At 44.0% G+C, this 20,118-nt stretch overlaps 1 protein-coding gene across 2 annotated transcripts in view; it reads right to left on the bottom strand.

Moving 5' to 3' along the window:
- LOC134338925 (eyes absent homolog 3-like) overlaps window positions 1-19,812 on the bottom strand; it is a 73,823-nt gene extending 54,011 nt beyond the window's left edge. The window contains exon 1 of one of the 2 annotated variants that reach the window (XM_063035127.1): window positions 19,347-19,812. The gene's annotated coding sequence lies outside the window, so the exon portion shown is untranslated. The remainder of the gene's footprint in view (window positions 1-19,346) is intronic. The other variant, XM_063035125.1, reaches the window with a different exon arrangement.
- Between the last annotated feature and the right edge of the window lie 306 nt (window positions 19,813-20,118).

The following is a 20,118-nucleotide window of genomic DNA, read 5'->3' as shown; positions in this document are numbered from 1 at the left end:
AGAGCAGACTCGATGGGCTGAAAGGCCTTATTCTGCTCCTATGTTTTATGATCTTATGGTCATATATGGCAGAGGGAAAACCAAAGCAAGGGAGTATATGATGGATGGTGAAAAAGTAGTATAAAGGAACTTTTTGAAGTGTCATTCCAAACTCCCAAGAGAGTTAGAAAAGGTGGCTGAGAAGGTATATTAGCAAATTCCCTCTAGTGTTCAAGGTTATGAAGATCTATATTAAACAGTGGTCGAGCCATAACTTAAGTAGTGCAGCAACACACAATAAATGCTGGAGGAACTCAGCAGGTCAGGCAGCATTTATGGAAAAGAATACACTGCCAACGTTTTGGGCCAAGACCCCTCTTCAGAACTGAGAAGGAAGGGGGAAGATGCCAGAATAAAAAGTGCAGGGTTGGGGGAGGGTTAGAAGCTAGCTGGAAGAGTATTAGGTGAAGTCAGGTGGGTGAGTAAGGGCTGGAGAAGAAGGAATCTGGTAGGACAGGAGAGTGGACCACAGAAGAAAGAGAAGGAGGAAAGGACCCAGGAGGTGGTAATAGGCAGTTGAGAAGTAAAAAGATCAGAATGGGAATAGAGAAAGTCGGGGGGGGGGCGGAGGGGAGTTGTTTACTGGAAGGAGAATTCGATATTCATGCCATCAGGTTGGAGGCTACCCAGACGGAATACAAGGTTTTGCTCCTCCACCCTGAGGGTGGCCTCATCCTGGCACAAGAGGCAGCCATGGACCAACACGGTGGAACAGGAATGGAAATGGGAATTAAAGTGTTTGGCCACCAACAAGTCCCACCTATGGGTGGTGTGGGGGTGCTCGAGGAAGTAATCCCCCCCAATTTACAATGGGTTTCACCAACGGTATATGAGGCCACATCAGGAGCACTGGATACAATAGATGTCCCGAGCAGATTCGCAAGTGAAGTGTTGCCTCACCTGGAAGGACTGCTTTGGGCCCTAAATGGAGGTGAGGGAGGAGGTAAACGAGCAAGTATAGCATTTAGACTGCTTGCAGGAATAAGTGCCTCGACAGGAGATTACTGGGAAGGACGAACGGACAAGGGAATAGTGGAGGGAGTGATCCCTGCGGAAAGTGGGATGGGGTGGGGGAGGAGGTGAGCTACTGCATGCATTTCTGGTCTCTGTGCTACAGAAAGAATACTACAACACAAGGATGTGCAAAGGAGATTCATGACGATGTTGCCAGTACTGGATCATTACAATAATCAACGTCCAGGAACGTCCAGGCAAGAATAAAACCAGAAAGTGTTGAAATACATGCAGGCAACGTTTCTTATTTATGCGTTTTTATGCTCTTTCAACAGGTTTTAACTTAGTCTTAGCTGTGTTTTTTAAGAACTACCACAATGAAGCTAAATTAAAAATTAACTAAAAGCATATTTAACGACAGAGAAAAATAAAAGGAAAAATTCAAAGCGTTTCAGTTACGTACCAGTTTTAACAAAAAGGCCAATTCCAAGGTGGCAAATGACACTAATATGGGGACCCACAAATATTCCAGATGGTGTCTGACACAGCAGGGTTGTACCAGCTTGTGGGTGAGCTCTTTCTGATGCTTACACAGAGCATTTGGGTGCTCCTAATATGTGACTTTGAAGTTCTTGATGCCACGGTGAATGCTCCCCCTTGTAGAAATGTACAGTGCCTATAAGAAGTATTCACCCCCCCCCACCCCTTGGAAGTTTTCATGTTTTATTCTTTTACAACACTGAATCGCAGTGGATTTACTTTGGCTTTTTTTTGACACTGATCAACACTGCAGGAGTAGCCAGCTAAATTGCAGGCTGCAGACAGGGACGGAAATAAACAGAGGTAACTTGCCCTCCTTAAACCACTACTCCTGCATCTCAAAGCCTTTTCTTTCTTCCTGAAGCCGGTGCTGTCTCTTTCCTACTCACATTTTTTTTTCCTTTGTTTTACATCTCTTTCTTGCTCTTTCAATTACACGTACCCTTGCTGCACTCCCGCTGCCACTCTTTTACCCATTCTAGCTGAAAGCTGAAACCTTAATTCTTCCTGTAAAGATGTGGGATTAAATATACTTACTGGTCAAGAAAACAGAAGCTGTCTCAAATAAAATCCTGAGATATTTTAGAACTCCTCTCTGCCCATTCTCTATTTCAACGTGTTTATTAAGTTTAATCAATATAAACCTGTACATTACATTGAGATTTTTTTTAGCTTGCATTGTACATAGCAACTGTGAATAGAAAACATTTCTGATGTACACAACATCCTATGATAACTCCCATTTTTATACAGATGTTTCTTAACCATTTTGAAAACAAATGAAAAGAGAATGTTCATGATTTAGCTTTGCTTTAAACCAATAAAACAGAAGGGTAAATACAAGCAGGCTTTTTCCACTGAGGCTGGCCGCAACTACAACCAAAGATCATGGGTAAAGGGTGAAAGGTGAAAAGTTAACGGGAACCTGAGCGGCAACTCTCATGACCCTCTGAGTGAAGAACGAGCTGCCAGTGCAAGTGGTGCATGCAAGTTCAACTTCAATTCCAGAGGGCCTGTTTCTGTGATGTACAGAGAAATGACTCTACGACTGTACTTAAATAGAAACCATAGAAAAACTACAGCACAGAAACAGGCCTTCTGGCCCTTCTTGGCTGTGCCGAACCATTTTCTGCCTAGTCCCACTGACCTGCACACGGACCATATCCCTCCATACACCTCCCATCCATGTATCTGTCCAATTTATTCTTAAATGTTAAAAAAGAACCCACATTTACCACCACGTCTGGCAGCTCATTCCATACTCCCACCACTCTCTGTGTGAAGAAGCCCCCCCCCCAATGTTCCCTTTAAACTTTTCCCCCCTCACCCTTAACCCATGTCCTCTGGTTTTTTTCTCCCCTTGCCTCAGTGGAAAAAGCCTTCTTGCATTCACTCTATCTATACCCATCATAATTTTATATACCTCTATCAAATCTCCCCTCATTCTTCTACGCAGGGAATAAAGTCCTAACCTATTCAACCTTTCTCTGTAACTGAGTTTCTCAAGTCCCGGCAACATCCTTGTAAACCTTCTCTGCACTCTTTCAACCTTATTTATATCCTTCCTGTAATTTGGTGACCAAAACTGAACACAATACTCCAGATGCGGCCTCATCAATGCCTTATACAACCTCATCATAACATTCCAGCTCTTAAACTCAGTACTTTGATTAATAAAGGCCAATGTACCAAAAGCTCTCTTTACAACCCTATCTACCTGTGACGCCACTTTTAGGGAATTTTGTATCTGTATTTCCAGATCCTTCTGTTCTACTGCACTCCTCAGTGCCTTACCATTAACCCTGTATGTTCTACCTTGGTTTGTCCTTCCAACGTGCAATACCTCACACTTATCTGTATTAAACTCCATCTGCCACTTTTCAGCCCATTTTTCCAGCTGGTCCAAGACCCTCTGCAGGCTCTGGAAACCTTCCTCACTGTCTACTACACCTCCAATCTTTGTATCATCAGCAAATTTGCTGATCCAATTTACCACATTATCATCCAGATCATTGATATAGATGACAAATAACAATGGACCCAGCACTGATCCCTGTGGCACACCACTAGTCACAGGCCTCCACTCGGAGGAGCAATTCTCTACCACCACTCTTTGGCTTCTACCATTGAGCCAATGTCTAATCCAATTTACCACCTCTCCATGTATACCTAGCGACTGAATTTTCCTAACTAACCTCCCATGCGGGACCTTGTCAAAGGCCTTACTGAAGTCCATGTAGACAATATCCACTGCCTTCCCTTCATCCACTTTCCTGGTAACCTCGTCAAAAAACTCCAATAGATTGGTCAAACATGACCTACCACGCACAAAGCCATGTTGACTCTCCCTAATAAGTCCCTGTCTATCCAAATGCTTGTAGATTCTGTCTCTTAGTACTCCCTCTAATAACTTACCTACTACCGACGTTAAACTTACCAGCCTATAATTTCCCGGGTTACTTTTCGATCATTTTTTAAACAATGGAACAACATAAGCCACTCTCCAATCCTGCGGCACCTCACCTGTAGACAGCGACATTTTAAATATTTCTGCCAGTGCCCCTGCAATTTCAACACTAGTCTCCTTCAAGGTCCGAGAGAACACCCTGTCAGGTCCCGGGGATTTATCCACTTTAATTTTCCTCAAGACAGCAAGCACCTCCTCTTTTTCAATCTGTACATATTCCATGATCTCACTACTTATTTCCCTTAACACCATAGACTTCATGCCAGTTTCCTTAGTAAATATAGACGCAAAAAACCTATTTAAGATCTTCCCCATTTCCTTTGGTTCCGCACATAGCCGACCACTCTGATCTTCAAGAGGACCAATTTTATCCCTTACAATCCTTTTGCTCTTAATATACCTGTAAAAGCTCTTTGGATTATCCTTCACTTTGATTGCCAAGGCAACCTCATGTCTTCTTTTAGCCCTCCTGATTTCTTTTCTTGCACTCCTTATACTCCTCAAGCACCTTATTTACTCCCTGTTTCCTATACATGTCATACAACTCCCTCTTCTTCTTTAAATAATTAACTTCATTTTTCCTCAGTCGTTGATTTGCCTAGATTTTGCCAGCTACATCAAAACTATGTTACTCTGCAACAGACTTTACAGATTATTGGATTCAGGAGAGGTAGGTAAAAGATCCTGGAAATCTGGAGCAATACCAGTACACACACTCTAGAGGAACTCAGGAAGTCTAAGCAGCAACAACGAAGGAAGTGAACAACCAACATTTCAGGCCAAGAAAGAGGACAGAAGCCAGGATCAAAGAGTGAGGAAGGGGAGGAGCACGAGGTAAATCCAGGTGAGGTGTGGGAGGTAGAAAGTTGGGGGGGGGGGAGGGAATGATGTGAGATGCTGGGAGGAGATAGGTGAAGAGTCAAAGAGTTAAAGGAGGAGGTTGGAAACCAGAGAAGTGTGAAGTGATTGGCAGGCCTCATGAGGGAAGGGGAGGAAAACGAGAAGGGGTAAATGGGGTAAGAGGGGAAAGGGAAAGCAAAAGTGGAGGGGGAGCAGAGGAAAATGGTTACCAGGAGTTAGAAAAATCGATGCTGACGCCATGATGGAATATGATGTGTTGTTCCTCCAATCTGCATCTGTCCTCAGTGTGATTGTAGAGGCAGCCATGGACAGGCACATGGGAATGGGAAGAATAAGGGAGCATGAAGAGCAATTAAAATGGCTGCCCTCGGGAGATCCTGGCTGTTATGGTGGACAGAGCGAAGGTGCTTGACAAAGCGATCCCCCAATATGTGTCAGGTCTCACTGAGGTAGAGGAGGTCACAACAGAGGCATGGGATACAGTGAGCAACCCTGATGGATTCACATGTGAAGTGCTGCAGATTATTAGATTTTATTACAAATGTATATTAATACTCAGACACGCTTTAAATTCACAGTCAAACCATCAGAATGCTTGGATACACAAACACGAGGAATTCTGCAGATGCTGGAAATTCAAGCAACATACATCAAAGTTGCTGGTGCATGCAGCAGGCCAGGCAGCATCTCTAGGAAGAGGTACAGTCGACATATCGGGCCGAGACCCTTCATCAGGACTAACTGAAAGAAGGGCTAGTAAGAGATTTGAAAGTGGGAGGGGGAGGGGGAGATCTGAAATGATAGGAGAAGACAGGAGGGGGAGGGATGGAGCCGAGAGCTGGACAGGTGATTGGCAAAAGGGGATATGAGAGGATCATGGGACAGGAGGTCTGGGGAGAAAGGCGGACGGGGGGTGAACCTAGAGGATGGGCAAGGGGTATAGTCCGAGGGACAGAGGGAGAAAAAGGAGAGAGAGAGAGAGAGAGAGAATGTGTGTATATAAATAAATAACGGATGGGGTACGAGGGGGAGGTGGGGCATTAGCGGAAGTTAGAGAAGTCAACGTTCATGCCATCAGGTTGGAGGCTACCCAGATGGAATATAAGGTGTTGTTCCTCCAACCTGAATGTTTGGATAGTGGTTTATCATAGTTTTACTCTATCAGGCCCGTGTAATGTGATTGAACAGAAGGACCCAGGGAAGCAAGTACATTGTTCCCTAAAAGTCAACCCAGGTAGAGAGAGTTGTGAAGAAGGGATCAGACACACTGGCCTTCATCAGTCAGGGCACTGAGTTTAGAAGGCACAGCAGCACCTCCACTTCCTAAGGAGATGCAGGCAATCGAGGCCCCCACTCCCATCTTAAATGAATTTTACAGGAGCACCATTGACAGCATCTTGACAAGTTGCATCTCTATCTGGTATGGCAGCAGTTGAGCACTGTACCAGAAATCCCTACAAAGGACTGTGAGAACAGCTGAGAGGATCACCACTGGGGTCATTTATCAGGAGCGCTATGTATGTAGGGCCCTTAGTATTATCACGGATCCCACCCATCCATCCAGCCTCCTCTTTGACTTTCTACCATCAGGCAGGAGACTCCGATGCATAAGGAACGGCCAGTATGGGGAACAGTTTCTTCCCTGGGGCTATTAGGCTTCTGAACTCCCTGCTCCATCGCACTCAAAGTGTCACTGGCTGATCTGTTTTCTACTGTACAATATTTAATATTAATGCACTTTAGTTTGTTACTTATGTGTGATCATTCTGTAGATTTTATCCTCACCTTGATAAGTTATTGTGGTGTTATGTGTATTACTGTGCTTTATACCCTGGTTCGAAGAAACATCAAGTTTCTATATACATTATATGGTTATATACATGTATATAGATAAATGACAATAAACGACTTGATATTATGTCGCAGTTGTACAAGCTGTTGGTGAGACTACGCCTGGAATACCGTGTAAAGTTTTGGTTGCTCTTTTATAGGCAAGGCATCATTAAGTTGGAAAGAGCGTGGAGAAGATTTATAAAGATACTGCCAGGACTTGAGGGCCTGAGTTATAAGGAGAGGTTAGCCAAACTCAAATTTTGATTTATAGCCTTAACCATCATTAAAAAATACACTCAATTAAAATTTATCTTGACACCTTTTCTACCAAAGAGATTTTGTTAATAAACAGACTTGAAATCGTAAAATGGAGCAGACAAGCCAAGAAGGTTGTTAATTTCAATTTTTTCCCCTCAGATGTCCCAAACTCAAAGGCTGGTTTTCAATGGGCTTGAAATCAATGTTCAGCAGAGCTACATAGCTTAACAAAGTTTCATTGCACAAGTCAGCTTGCAAACCATCTTTTAAGTGGCTCCCGCTGTGAGATGAGAAGCCCATGTTTAAGAGACAATGAGCCCAATTGCTACGGGGAGGTTAGATATAAACAAATTTTCTAAGACTGATTCTCATTTGAATTTAACACTTATCAGCCCTTGTTTGTAAAGCACAACTGTCTATAAGTCAGGTGTTTAGAACTTGGGAAAGGCCTGTATACTTTTAAGAATATAACGCCATTGAAAAATTGTCTGTCTCCATGTTCTCAAATTTTGGTCAATCCAAGTTCCAATCTGTAAAAAAAACTTATTTAAAAAAAGCTAAAAATAACCCTTTTTTAAAAAAATTGTGAGGCAAAAATATTTCTCAGATGATCATAGAGTCACCTCCTACAGGGTGAGACTAAGGGGCACAGGTGACGAGGTTACACTCCCAGATGAGCTCAATGCTTTCTATGTTCACTTTGACGGTCAAAATATGGAGGGATCGTCACAAATTTCCCAAGGCCTCTGACGACCCTGTGATTTCAGTCTCTAAGGCTGACATGGGAGTATCCTTTAGGAGGGTGTACCCACAGAAAGCATCTGGCCCAGACAAGGTACTAAAGATCTGAGCTGATCAACTGGCTGGAGTGGTCATTGAAATTTTTAACCTCTTACTTTGGAAACCCCAGGTACTATCCTGCTTCAAGACTTCAATTATACCAGTGCCTCAGTCAGTATTGTCCAGTAGCATTTAAACCCACTGTGACGAAGTGTTTTGAGAGGTTGGTGATGAGGAGCAACTTGGATCCACTCCAATTTGCCTATTGTTGGAACAGGTCAACAACAGATGCCATTTCATTGGGTTTCCACTCAACCCTGGAATATCTGGATAAGGTTGAGGGCATATGTTCCGATGTTCTTTATTAACTAGAGCTCAGCATTCAATACCACTATCCCCTCAAAACTAAAACTAAGACTTTTCTTTGTACAATTGGATCCTCGATTTCCTCACTTGCAGACCTCAGTCAGTTCGGATTGGCAACAGCATCTCCTCCACAGTCTCCATCGACACAGGTGCACCACAAGGCTGTGTGCTTAGCCTCTTACTCTACTCACTTTATATTGGCCGAATCCAAGGTGGTGACCAATCAGCATATATGAGGGAGACTGAAAATCCAGTTGGGTGATGCCACAACAACAATCTCTCACTCAACATCAGCAAGTCCAAGGAGCTGACTATTATCTACAGAAGGAGGAAACCAGAGGATTGTGAGCCAGTCTTCATCGGGGATCAGAGGTGAAGGGGGTCAGCATCTTTAAATTCCTCGGTGTTATCATTTCAGAGGATCTGCCCCGGATCCAGCACCTAGGCGCCATTGCAAAGAGAGCACGGCAGAACCTCTACTTTCTTAGAAGTTTGCAGCCATCATCTAAGTTTCACAAACTTCTATAGGTGTACAGTGGAGAGTATATTGACTGGTTGTTTCACATGACCTGGTATCGAAGCACCAATGTGGACACAGCCCAGTCTGTCACAGGTAAAGCCCTCCCTACCACTGAGCCCATCTGCATGGAGCATTGTCACAGGAAAGCAGCATCCATTATTAAGAGCCCTCACCACACAGGCCATGCTCTCTTGTCACTGCTGCCATCAAGAAGGAGGTACAGGAGCCCCAGGAACCACACCACCAAGTTCAGGAACAATTATTGCCCCTCAACCATCAGACTCTTGAGCGTGAGGAGATAACTTCACACTCACCCCAGTAATGAGCTGTTACCACAACCTATGGACTCACTTTCAAGGACTCTTCATTTCATGATCTCGATATTTATCGCTTATTTATTAATATTATTTGTATTTTTGTATTTACTGTGAATGCCTGCAGAAAATGAATCTCAGGATTCTGTACATGTTCTCTGATAATAGATTTACTTTGAACTTTGAATTGAGGTGGTAGAAAGTACAATTAAAATGTTTAAAAGACATTTGGACAAGTACATAGACAGGAAAGGCTTAGAGGGATATGGGCCAAAGCAGTCAAATAGGTCCAGCTCAGGTAGATATGTTTCTTGGTTGAAGGGATTATTCCATGCCATATGACTCTATAATTCTATAACATCTGCCTGGATTTCTCCCAGCCTGGGATCCATGGACTCCTTGTATTAGTCCATGGCATAAAAAAGGTTGGGAACCCCTGCGTGACTAGACACTTACAATAAGGGTAACTTACAACACTTACTTATTCCACCTGCACATCTTGGGAACATGGGAATGAACTGGAGTATCCAAGGAAAATTCACACACCCACAGGAGAGAAAAAAAATATCGGCAAACCCCGCACAGACAACACTGAAGATCAGAATTAAACCAAGGTGTCTGGAGCAGAGAAACAATTGCATTACCCTGAAGCAACCTATCCCCTAAATCATACGATCACTATTTATGAGAACTGAAATTTCAGTGTGTATAATTTTGTATTTTTCAATCAGATAAATCCATTCCTTAGGAATCCTTTTGCTTTCTATCCTGAAATAGGACCTTTTAATTTAATTTTAAAATAAAGCCTACCACAAGTGTTTAGATACTGACGAACCTAGGCAGTGAACAAATTCACTGCATGCAGTCACTTTTCTAATGATATCACCAGCATGAAAACAATGCACTTGGTGTGCGAAACAAAAAGAGCTTTTTTATACTACTTCAATCATTAGCGCATATTATTCTACCATTACAAATTCATTGCCACTAACAGCTTCCCCAAAATTCCATCACCGCTCCCCAGCATGAATTTTGATCTTAGCTCCAATTCCATTTCTTGCTTTGTAGGATGACAATATTATTGCTAGCTTTTACAGATACATTAATTCCTTTGTTCAAAATTCAAAGTACGTATATGTCACCAAATACAACACTGAAATTCATTGTCTTGCGGATATACTCAATAAATACATAGGATAATAACCATAACAGAATCAATGAAAGACCACACCAACTTGGGCGTTCGACCAGTGTGCAAAAGACAACAACCTGGGCTTAAAGGGAAATTACATGCTGCAGATTGCAACAAGAGTAATTCGAAAGAGGTATATCTGCCTGGCCTGCTGAGTTCCTCTAGCATTTTGTATGTTGCTTGGATTTCCAGTATCTGTAGATTTTCTCTTGGTTGTGATTGGATAGCTGGAAGTATTGGCTTCAGCCTGCAGAATGTCACTGAATCCATCATTAAAGACCCCCCACCACCCAGGTAATGCCTTGTTCTCATTGTTACCATCAGGAAGGAGGTACAGAAGCCTGAAGACACACACTCAACGATTCAGGAACAGCATCTTCCTCCTCTGCCACCCAATTTCTGAACGGACATTGAAGCCATGAGCACTATTTCATTACTTTTTAATTTCTATTTTTGCACTACTTATTGAATTTACCTATTTAATATATATGTATATATTTTCAGTAATTACCGTTTTTTCTCTAATATTATGCATTGCATTGTACTGCTGCCGCAAAGACAACAAATTTCACAACACATGCCAGTAATATTGAACCTGATTCTGAAAAAATACCATCATCTCACAGTAACCTATCCTATTCCGCCAAAATGCATTGATCAGGTGTGTAGCTTTTAAAATCATTATTTGGCAAATACCATATTTCTGTAGGGTGCCAGACAGAATAATAGAACATCCAATGATTAGGTCTTAATGCATACTTAATGGAAAGGCTACAAGTGTTATGAACCAGTGATTCTTTGTACTCCTTGAATCATGTTATAGATAAGGTCCATTCTATACACAATCTTTTCAGCACCATTGGTGAGAAACGTGACAGGATGCCTGCATTTTTTCAATATCTTTCAATCCCAATTACTAACACAAAGAACAAGACCTGGGCTTCAATGCCATTGCCTCCTACAAAGCAAAACCAAGCAACATACAATAACAATGAGGTTTTACTCCCAGCAACACACAGCAAAGTTGCTGGTGAATGCAGCAGGCCAGGCAGCATCTCTAGGAAGAGGTATGGTCGATGTTTCAGGCCGCGGCCCTTCGTCTGGACTAACTGAAGGAAGAGTTAGTAAGAGCCTTCAGTTAGTCCTGACGAAGGGTCTCGGCCTGAAACGTCGACTGTACCTCTTCCTAGAGATGCTGCCTGGCCTGCTGCGTTCACCAGCAACTTTGATGTGTGTTGCTTGAATTTCCAGCATCTGCAAAATTCCTCTTGTTTGAGGTTTCAATGCCTTTTATGCCCACTTTGACCGACAAAACATAGAAGCACATTCACGAACCCTGACTGTCACCAATGAACCTAGGATCGCAGTCTGAGTGTGACACGGGAGCATCCTTCAGGGAGGTGAATCCACAGAAAGCATCTGGCCCAGATGGTGTACCTGGCCAAGTACTGAAGCTACCAATTCATTTCCATAGATGTTGCCTGACCTGCTGAGTTCTTCCAGCATTTTGTGTGTGTTGCTCTGAATTTCCAGCATCTCTAGACTTTTTCTCCTGTTTATGATCAGCTGCTAAGTTACACCACACCCTTAATAAGCAGAGGCTACAGTTAAATTTATATGATTACTGTGTGAACAGGATCTCTGCAACATTTATGAACACTGGATTCACAATGAACACCGATTTTCAAAAAGGTCACATCTTACAACAGCCTAATGAATAAAAATAAGTGCGTGAATTTGGCCTTCATCTCACGGTAATAACTCCTCTTTCACTCCTACCTCACACCAACATTCTATTTTGACCTTTCCACTGTTGGTCTTCTACTTTCTTACAAATAAGCACAAAGATTTCATGAACAGTATGCCAGCCCTCTTCTAGGCAATGTAGATCCTTATTTAAATTAATCTTGTTATTCACTTGGGTTCCAAGGTTGTCAAGCCGAGGAGTGGTAGTGGGGACAAGCTCCCACTACATAAAAGTGCTCCTCATGGCATGCACCTCAAATAGCCTCTGACAACCAAGTCCAACTCCTGGCCTTCTCGTGTGGCTTAGCTTCTAAGCCCAGCGGAACTGTTTCTACTGACAGGAGAAGGGGCGAAGGCGGGTCCTGGGGCCTTAAAACCAGTGCTCAGAGTAGATGGAGCTCGTCAGCCTGCGAAGGCAGTCCATCTAAGAGAGGGAGAACTCTGATTTCAGACCTCCGCTGCCTTGTGGCCATACCCACTCATGGGAAAGGCTTCGGGAGTAAACCCTGAGGACAAATCCGGAACTGGAGTCCCTAAAGCAGTCCGAGTTGCCTTCAGCCGTGTTCTGGCAACTCCTGCGACGACTCTAGTGCCAAGCTGTATCGGCCCTTGCCCTTCCCTTGGACAACATTGGTGTCGTGGAGAGGGGAAACTTGCAGCATGGGCAACTGCTGGTCTTCCATACAACCTTGCCCAGGCCTGCGCCCTAGAAATCCACTGTCTCGCAGACTAACGGATGCCACCATATTTCATTTAAAACCCAAGCTCTACTACAGCAGGCAATGTTCACTAGGAACTAAAGTTCAAAGTGCATTTATTATCAAAGTATGTATAAATTATACAACTTTGAGATTCATCTGCTTACAGGCAGCCACAAAGCAAGAAACCTGAAGGAACCCAATTGAAATAAGATCAACACCCAATACTCAGAGAGAGGGGAAAAAAAAAACAAATCATGCAAACAATACAGCAAGCACCAGCATTCAGAACAAAAGCGAGTCCATAAACCCGAAGCCCGGAGTAGGCCCATAGCCTCAATCTCAGTTCATCACACAGTAGGGCAAACCGCTGCAAAGCTCATGGACACGAAGCCCAGAGCAGCCAGGGAACGACACAGCCTCAGCAGCGAGGAGAGCAGAGTAAAATGTTCCGGAGCAGGACTGGCTCAACCCTCTCCTCTGGTCCCAACACCCTGCCTTTTCAGTCCACCTGGCCCGGTGTTTAAATTGTCCAAGCACCGGGTTGCTCCCTGCACGAGGACCCGGGTCCTGCCGCAGAGTTTCGCTCTGGGCCTGTTCCGGCCCGTACTCGACGTTCCCAAATCGGACTGGTCCTTGGATGAATCCAACCGTGCACCTGGTTTAGGTGGACGGAACCGGACCTAGTTATTCAATGTGGGGGAGTAAAAATCTACGAACTGTATGTCAAAACATGCAATACTTGTGGTGGTGACATTTTAATGCTGGTTTTGTTACTGACAGGCCCAGCATTGTTTTTGGGGCATTTAATCATCTTCGACTCAAACAAGCCCCAACTCCTCCCGAGCAGTATTTTTACTGACACAAGTCTCTTTAATTTACTTGCAAACATTTCATCACCATGCGAAAAGACGTCATCAGTACACTGTTAACTGCAGTGTATCCTCCAAATGCTTGGCCTTTAAATACTTTTCAATAGCTGATTGATTCTCTTGCATGCCCTTGTCTCTACCCATGAGGATCGAGAGGGGCACAAATTTGACTGGCATCAGTGTAAGTTATGGTGCAAGCAAGCATGCAGCATACAGGAGAATTCCTAGAAGCAGGGTTCTCCGCAAACAATTCTGTAACAAACACGTAGACTTCGATCCTATTTATGAGCTAATGTGGCTGAAATTCCAGACCACGACACACAAAGTTCGCCAAACAGCCAGTCAGTGACGAGATTTGCTCCCCACATCACAATTGAGTTTCTGAAATGACATCCAATGCTGATTGAAAAGTATATAAAGGCCATGCGTTCGGAGGACACACCACTATCAACAGCACAATGGTGTCTCCTCACATGGTGATGAAATGTTTGCAAGTAAATTGCCACGATCAGAGAACAATTCAACCCAACCATCAACCACCCAAGCTATACATCTTCCAAATTATTTCCAATCAATTCCGCGCTGTATCCCACTCATTTTAAAAGGACAGACTGAAAATGGTTGGGTTGAGTCTTTCTCTGATCTTGGTAATCCATTTGCAAACGTTTCATCACTATACAAAGAGACATCATCAGTGCGCCATTTACTTGTGTGTCCTCCAAGTGCTTGGCCTTTATATACTTATCAATCAGCTGATTGGTTGTCGTTACAGAAACCCGATTATGATGTAGGGAGGGGGTCTCGTCACTGATTGGTTGCGTGGCAAACTCTGTGCGCTGTCTGGAATTTTGCCCAGATTGGTTTATAAATGGGATTGAGGTCCACTAGCCTGCTTATAGAATTGCTTGCGGAAAACCACGCCTCGAGGAATTATCGTGCAAACTGTGTATCTGCTTGTGCCTTGACTTTACACCCAACTACCTGGCCTCCACAGATGCCCGTGGTAACAAATTCCACAAATTCACCACCATCTGGCTAAAGAAATTTCTCCGCATCTCAGTTTTGAATGGACGCCCCTCTATCCCGAGGCAGTGCCTTCTTGTCCTAGACTCCCCCACCATGAGAAACATCCCTTCCACATCTACTCTGTCTCGGCCTTTCAACCTGTTCATGGATCCGTGTGGATAGTTTTCTCTCTGTTTGGTTGACGTAATATTTGCTGCAGTCCATGCATTGGTCTTGTCCAATGGTCTTATCCTCTAGCATGGCGGAGCTAAAGCATACAGAGGAGAAATATCTCTTCTAAGTATTCGCACAAAATGGATACCCACATAACTTCATGCGAAGATGCCTATGAGGTCGACAACGCACCAACAAGACAGGTTGTCCTTCCATACATTCGAAATATCTTGGAAATGACAGCCCGACTGCTCCAAGAACGTAGAATTTCAGTCACACATCAACCGACAGCTATGTTAGGGAAGAGTATTCTGCAGACCAAAAGAACGAACCAAGCTATTGGACAAGACCAAGGTGGTCCACAAAATCCAATTCGCGGACTACAGCAAATGTTAGATTGGCCAAACTGGAAGAGAACTATCTACGAGGCTCCATGGACATCAACTGGCTGTAAAGGGCCATGACCAACCCCATGAAGATCAAGAGGGGCCCAAATTGACTGGGCATCAGTGAAAGTGCTGGTGCAAGTGAACATGTGGTACGCAAGAGAATTCCTAGAAGCGTGGTTTCCCACAAACAACTCTATAAACAGATATGTAGACCTTGATCCCACTTAGACCCCAATGTGGGCAAAATTCCAGAGTTGGCCATGCACCCAGTGACAAGCCCCCTCCCTATGTCACGATTGTTGATGACCAATCAACTGATAAGTACATAAAAGCCAAACATATGGAGGGACCCACAATTGAAAGGTGCACTGCCTTCTCGTATGGCGATGAAATGCTTACAAGTGGATTGCCAAGATCGGAGAACAGCTCAACCCAGCCATCAAACACATGAGCTACACATTTTCCGAGTTATTTCCACCAGACTGAAAACACTAGCATAGCAAATGGGAAGATAAACCAGGGCAGGGCTTGCATAATAAATGGCAGGGCCATAAAGAGTATTGTAGAGCAGAGAAACCGTAAGGTTTCAGTACACGGTTCCCTAAAAATGGCAAAGCAAATGGACAGTGTGGTGGAGGCAGCATTTGACAACACTTTCCTTCATTGGTGAGCGAACCGAGTAAGACAGCTTGAACACCATGTTGGGAAGACAGCATTTGACACACTGTGTACATCCTGGTAGAAGGATGTCATTAAGCTAGAGTGGGTGCAGAAAAGATTCAAAAGGACGTTGCTGAGACTTGACTAAGTTATAAGTAGAGACAGGATTGTCTCTGGATGTTTTCACTGGAATGTGACATTATGGAAGCATTAAGGTGCATAGATAAAGTGAATGGTCACCTCCTTTATGAAAATGAATAAACAGTCGGTGTTTCGGCTGAGACTTTTCATCAGGATCCTGATGGGACTTCACAAGGGTCTCAGCCTGAAACGTTGACCGTTTAATCTTGTCTACAAATGACCTGCTGAGTTCCTCCAGCATTTTGTGCGTGCTGCTCTGGTCTGCCAGCATCTGCAGAATCTCGTGTTTATGGCCACCGTCTTTACTCCCCCTCTAGCAGGGGAACCTAGAAGTAAAGTGCATAGATTTACGGTTCAAAGGGAAAGACTTAAAAAGGAACGGGGTGGAGGGCAATTTTTTTTCCTACACCGAGGATGGACAGTATGAACTGCCAGAAAAACTGTTAGAGACACGTACAATTGCAATGTTTGAAAGACATCTGAACAGGTAATATGGATAGGAAAAGCTTGGAGAGATATGGGCCAAACAAATGCAAATGGGCCCAGCTCAGCTAGACGCTTCGGTTGCCATGGAAAAGTTGGGGTCAAAGGTCCTTTTCCTACGCTGTATACTCATGGCTTAAGTTTTTCTGGATATAGTTTTTTGCAAACTTGCAATGCATGTGTTCATTCCTTTAATTTATCCTTCAACGACAAATTTCACAACAGTGACATTAAACCTGATTCTGATTTCGACTGATATGCGTCCAATTTTAGGGAAGTATGAGGAAAATGTACAGTCACAATGTTCCTTTTGAAAATTACAGCACAGAACTTAAGAAGCTGGAGTGAACTATTCTTTCAAAGTAGATTAAAAATGGCCATTATAGGAGACCAATTATAAATAGCCAAGTAATCACATTCCCATCCCTCTCTCATCATTTCTCTTTGCCTGCCCATTGCCTCCCTCTGGTGCTCCTCCCCGTTTTTCTTTCTTCCATGGCCTTCTGTCCCCTTCTATCAGATTCCCTATTCTCCAGACCAGTATCACTTTCACCATTTAACTTCCCAGCTCTTTACTTCACCCCCCACCTCCCAGTTTCACCTCTCATCTTGTGTGTGTCTCTCTCCCCTCCCTCGCCTTTTAAATCTACTCATCTTCTTTTCTCTGGTCCTGCCAAAAGGTTCAGCCCAAAACATCGACTGTACTTTTTTCTATAGATGCTGCCTGGCCTGCTGAGTTTCTCCAGCATTGTGTGTGTGTCGCTTGGATTTCCAGCATCTGCAGATTTACTCTTGTAAGTAATCACAGTGTCAAGTTTGCCGATGACACGATGGCGCTGAGGATCATCACCAACAATAATGAGACAGCCCTCACAGAGGAGCTGGAAGAGCTCAGGACCTGGTGGCATGCAAATAACCTTTTCCTCAATGTTAACAAGACAAAGGAGGTGGTTATCGACTTCAGGAGAACTTGCACCACTCACAGCCCTCTTTACATTGGTAGCACAGCAGTGGAAACCTCTGGGAGTGCACGTCTCGCACAGTCCCTCATGGTCCCAGAAGACATTATACACGATCCAAAAAGCTCACCTACACCCCTGCTTTGTGAGGAGGCTGAAGTGAGCTGGACTACGTACATCTATACTCAGCTCATTCTACAGATGCGCAGTAGAGAGCATCTCTAGCTGTACAAGCTGGATGCCAGGACCACCAGACTCAAAAACATTTATTTTCCCCAGCAGTAAGGATGATCAAAACCTCCACCCACTAATTCACCCCTCCACAACCACTGCCACTTTATCACTTCCTCTCAGTCACCTTACGTACAGACATTCCTGTGCCTAGTGTCACTTTATGGTTCACACAATCAATCCATGCATATAAGCTATCCTACACCTTCCCTGGTAATGCTTCCCAACTCTTCCTGCACTACATTGATGACCTGATGCATGCTGCTTCAAAGCACCCATGCTGAGCTGGTCAATTTCAACAAACTTGCTTCCAACTTTCAGTCTGCTCTTAAATTCACTCTGTCCGTTTCTGACACCTCTCTCCCCTTTCTCAATTTCTCTGTCTTCATCTCTGGAGCAAAAAAAACCATCAACATCTTTCATAAACCTCCTGATTACCACAGTTGTCTTGACTATACCTCTTCCCACCTCGTCTCCTGTAGAAATACTATTTGCTTTTTTCTGTTCCTTCAACTCTGCCGCACCTGTTCCCAGGATGAGGCTTTCCTCTCTGGGAGAAATGTCCCCCTTCTTCAAAGAATGGGGTTTCCCTTCCTCCACCGCTGATGTTGCCCTCACCCACATCACCCCCATTTCCCGGACATCCGCACTCACTCCATCTTCCCGCTGTCCCGCTAGAGTTCCTCTTGTTCTCCCCTACCACCCCATGACCCTCCACATTCAATACATCATTCTCTGCAACTGCAGCCATCTTCAAGGTGCTCCTACCACCAAACACACCTTAACCTCCTCCACTTCACCTACAAATCTGCTGGGGTTGTCTGTTGTATCCGTTGCTCCCGATATGGCCTCCTCTACATTGGTGAGACCCGACATAAATCGGGGGACCGCTTTATCAAGCACCTCCGCTCAATCCGCTAAAAGCGGAACTTCCCAGTGCCCAACCATTTTAATTCCTATCCCCATTCCCATTCTGACATATCAGACCATGGCCTCCTCTTTTGCCACAATGAGGCCACCTTCAGGATGGAGGTACAACATCTTATATTCCATCTTGGTAGCCCGCCAACCTGATGGCATGAATATAGATTTCTCCTGCCGGTAAAAAAAATTCCCTCCCCCTTCACTCTTCTTCTGTTCCCCACTCTGACCTCGTATCTCTTCTCACCTGCCTCTCACTTCCCCTAGGCTTAGCTTAAATCAGGGAATTGCTGGTCAGTGTGGCTTGAAGGGCCAATTCCACACTGTATCTCAATAAATAAAAAAATAAAATAAACTTTGTGAGCTGAACACCTTGTGCTGTGTTCTGTGTTATAGTCTTCAGGTGAGAGAAAGGAATTTTAAAGGGGAAATTTTGGGGTTAATTTTTCACTACACTATATTGTTGATATCTGGAATGCACTGCCAGTAAAAGAGGCCCATTTCTATACTATATAAGTACAAATATTAATGGGTCTGTTAGTAGAAAGATAAACATAAATTTAAAAATTCTTAAATTAGTGGAAAAATGCAATTACTGGGAAATTGTTATAGGAATAGGGATTTATGAAATACAGAGATAAGAATAAAAATTCTGGAAATTCACAAAAATATATCAATATTTTAAGGAATGATAAGGCTGGTAAACAGGAAGCTGTACCAATAATTAATATTGGATCTTAAGCCAGCAAGGTTGAAATCCAAGGGGGAAAATCTATGTTTTTATCCCAACATTTTAATTTTCTCAATCCATAAAGTGCAATAAAATCAACAGAACAATTTATCAACAATAGCAGACAGGTACGTATAAAAGTTCTTTAACAATTGAAAATAAATCAATGCCTTATTTTCATTAAAAAGTTTAGAAATGAGAAATTCGACGTACCAGTATTCACATTAAGAGCAAACGAGAGCGGGGAACTCATTAGCTAAAGTTTTCTTAATTATAGAAATGTTGATGGGCGGCAGGAGAAGACAGCTTTATTCTCAGTCACTGTAGAGTGGTTCACGATTTAGCAGGAAGTGCCGCTTGTCAGCTAGTGCGCAGGCGTGACACCCCGTCCTGGCCTAGGCGGCCGTGGAGACTCACTATTTGGCAGGGGCACACTCGCGGCCCGTGTCCTTACTGCCCCATCGAGCCTGGTCGCACAGGCGGACGCAGAAACGCTCTCCAGCCGCGCTCAGCGCCTCAGCAATCGCACGGAAGGAGGGGAGGCGGGGAGTGCCGGGCCGCGCGAAGGACTGGAGTCCGAGAAGGCGAACACACAGACAATCTGCCCTCGATTCCAACCTCATCCCGCCGTTTGCCTCAGTGATTGAACGTCGCTGGCCGCCATGGTAGCGTTGCGCTGCAAGCCGGGATTTCCGGTCGGTCCTCGCATGAGGGGAAGGGGAGGCTCGCTGTTCAAACCGAATGCCTTCCCGCCAAGGAAAAACTCAGCTGCAGCTAGACCACTGCATCCTTAAAAGCCCCTTTTCCACAATGCCCAAGCTATTTTCCTCCCCCCCCTCCAACTAAAACCTTCCTTCGCACCGTGGTTCATTGTTCCAATATTAGAGACACAACAAACAAATTGCACATAGCAACACGCCTACAAACAACCAGGTAAGCTATTTTAGTACTTGAAGGGGAAAACGAAGTTTCAGCGGATAGAAAT

Source organism: Mobula hypostoma, chromosome 28, assembly GCF_963921235.1.
Source record: "Mobula hypostoma chromosome 28, sMobHyp1.1, whole genome shotgun sequence".
NCBI classification, from domain to species: Eukaryota; Metazoa; Chordata; class Chondrichthyes; order Myliobatiformes; family Myliobatidae; genus Mobula; species Mobula hypostoma.
The sequence above is the reverse complement of the archived record's forward strand: the minus strand, read 5'-3'. Positions and strand labels throughout refer to the sequence as shown.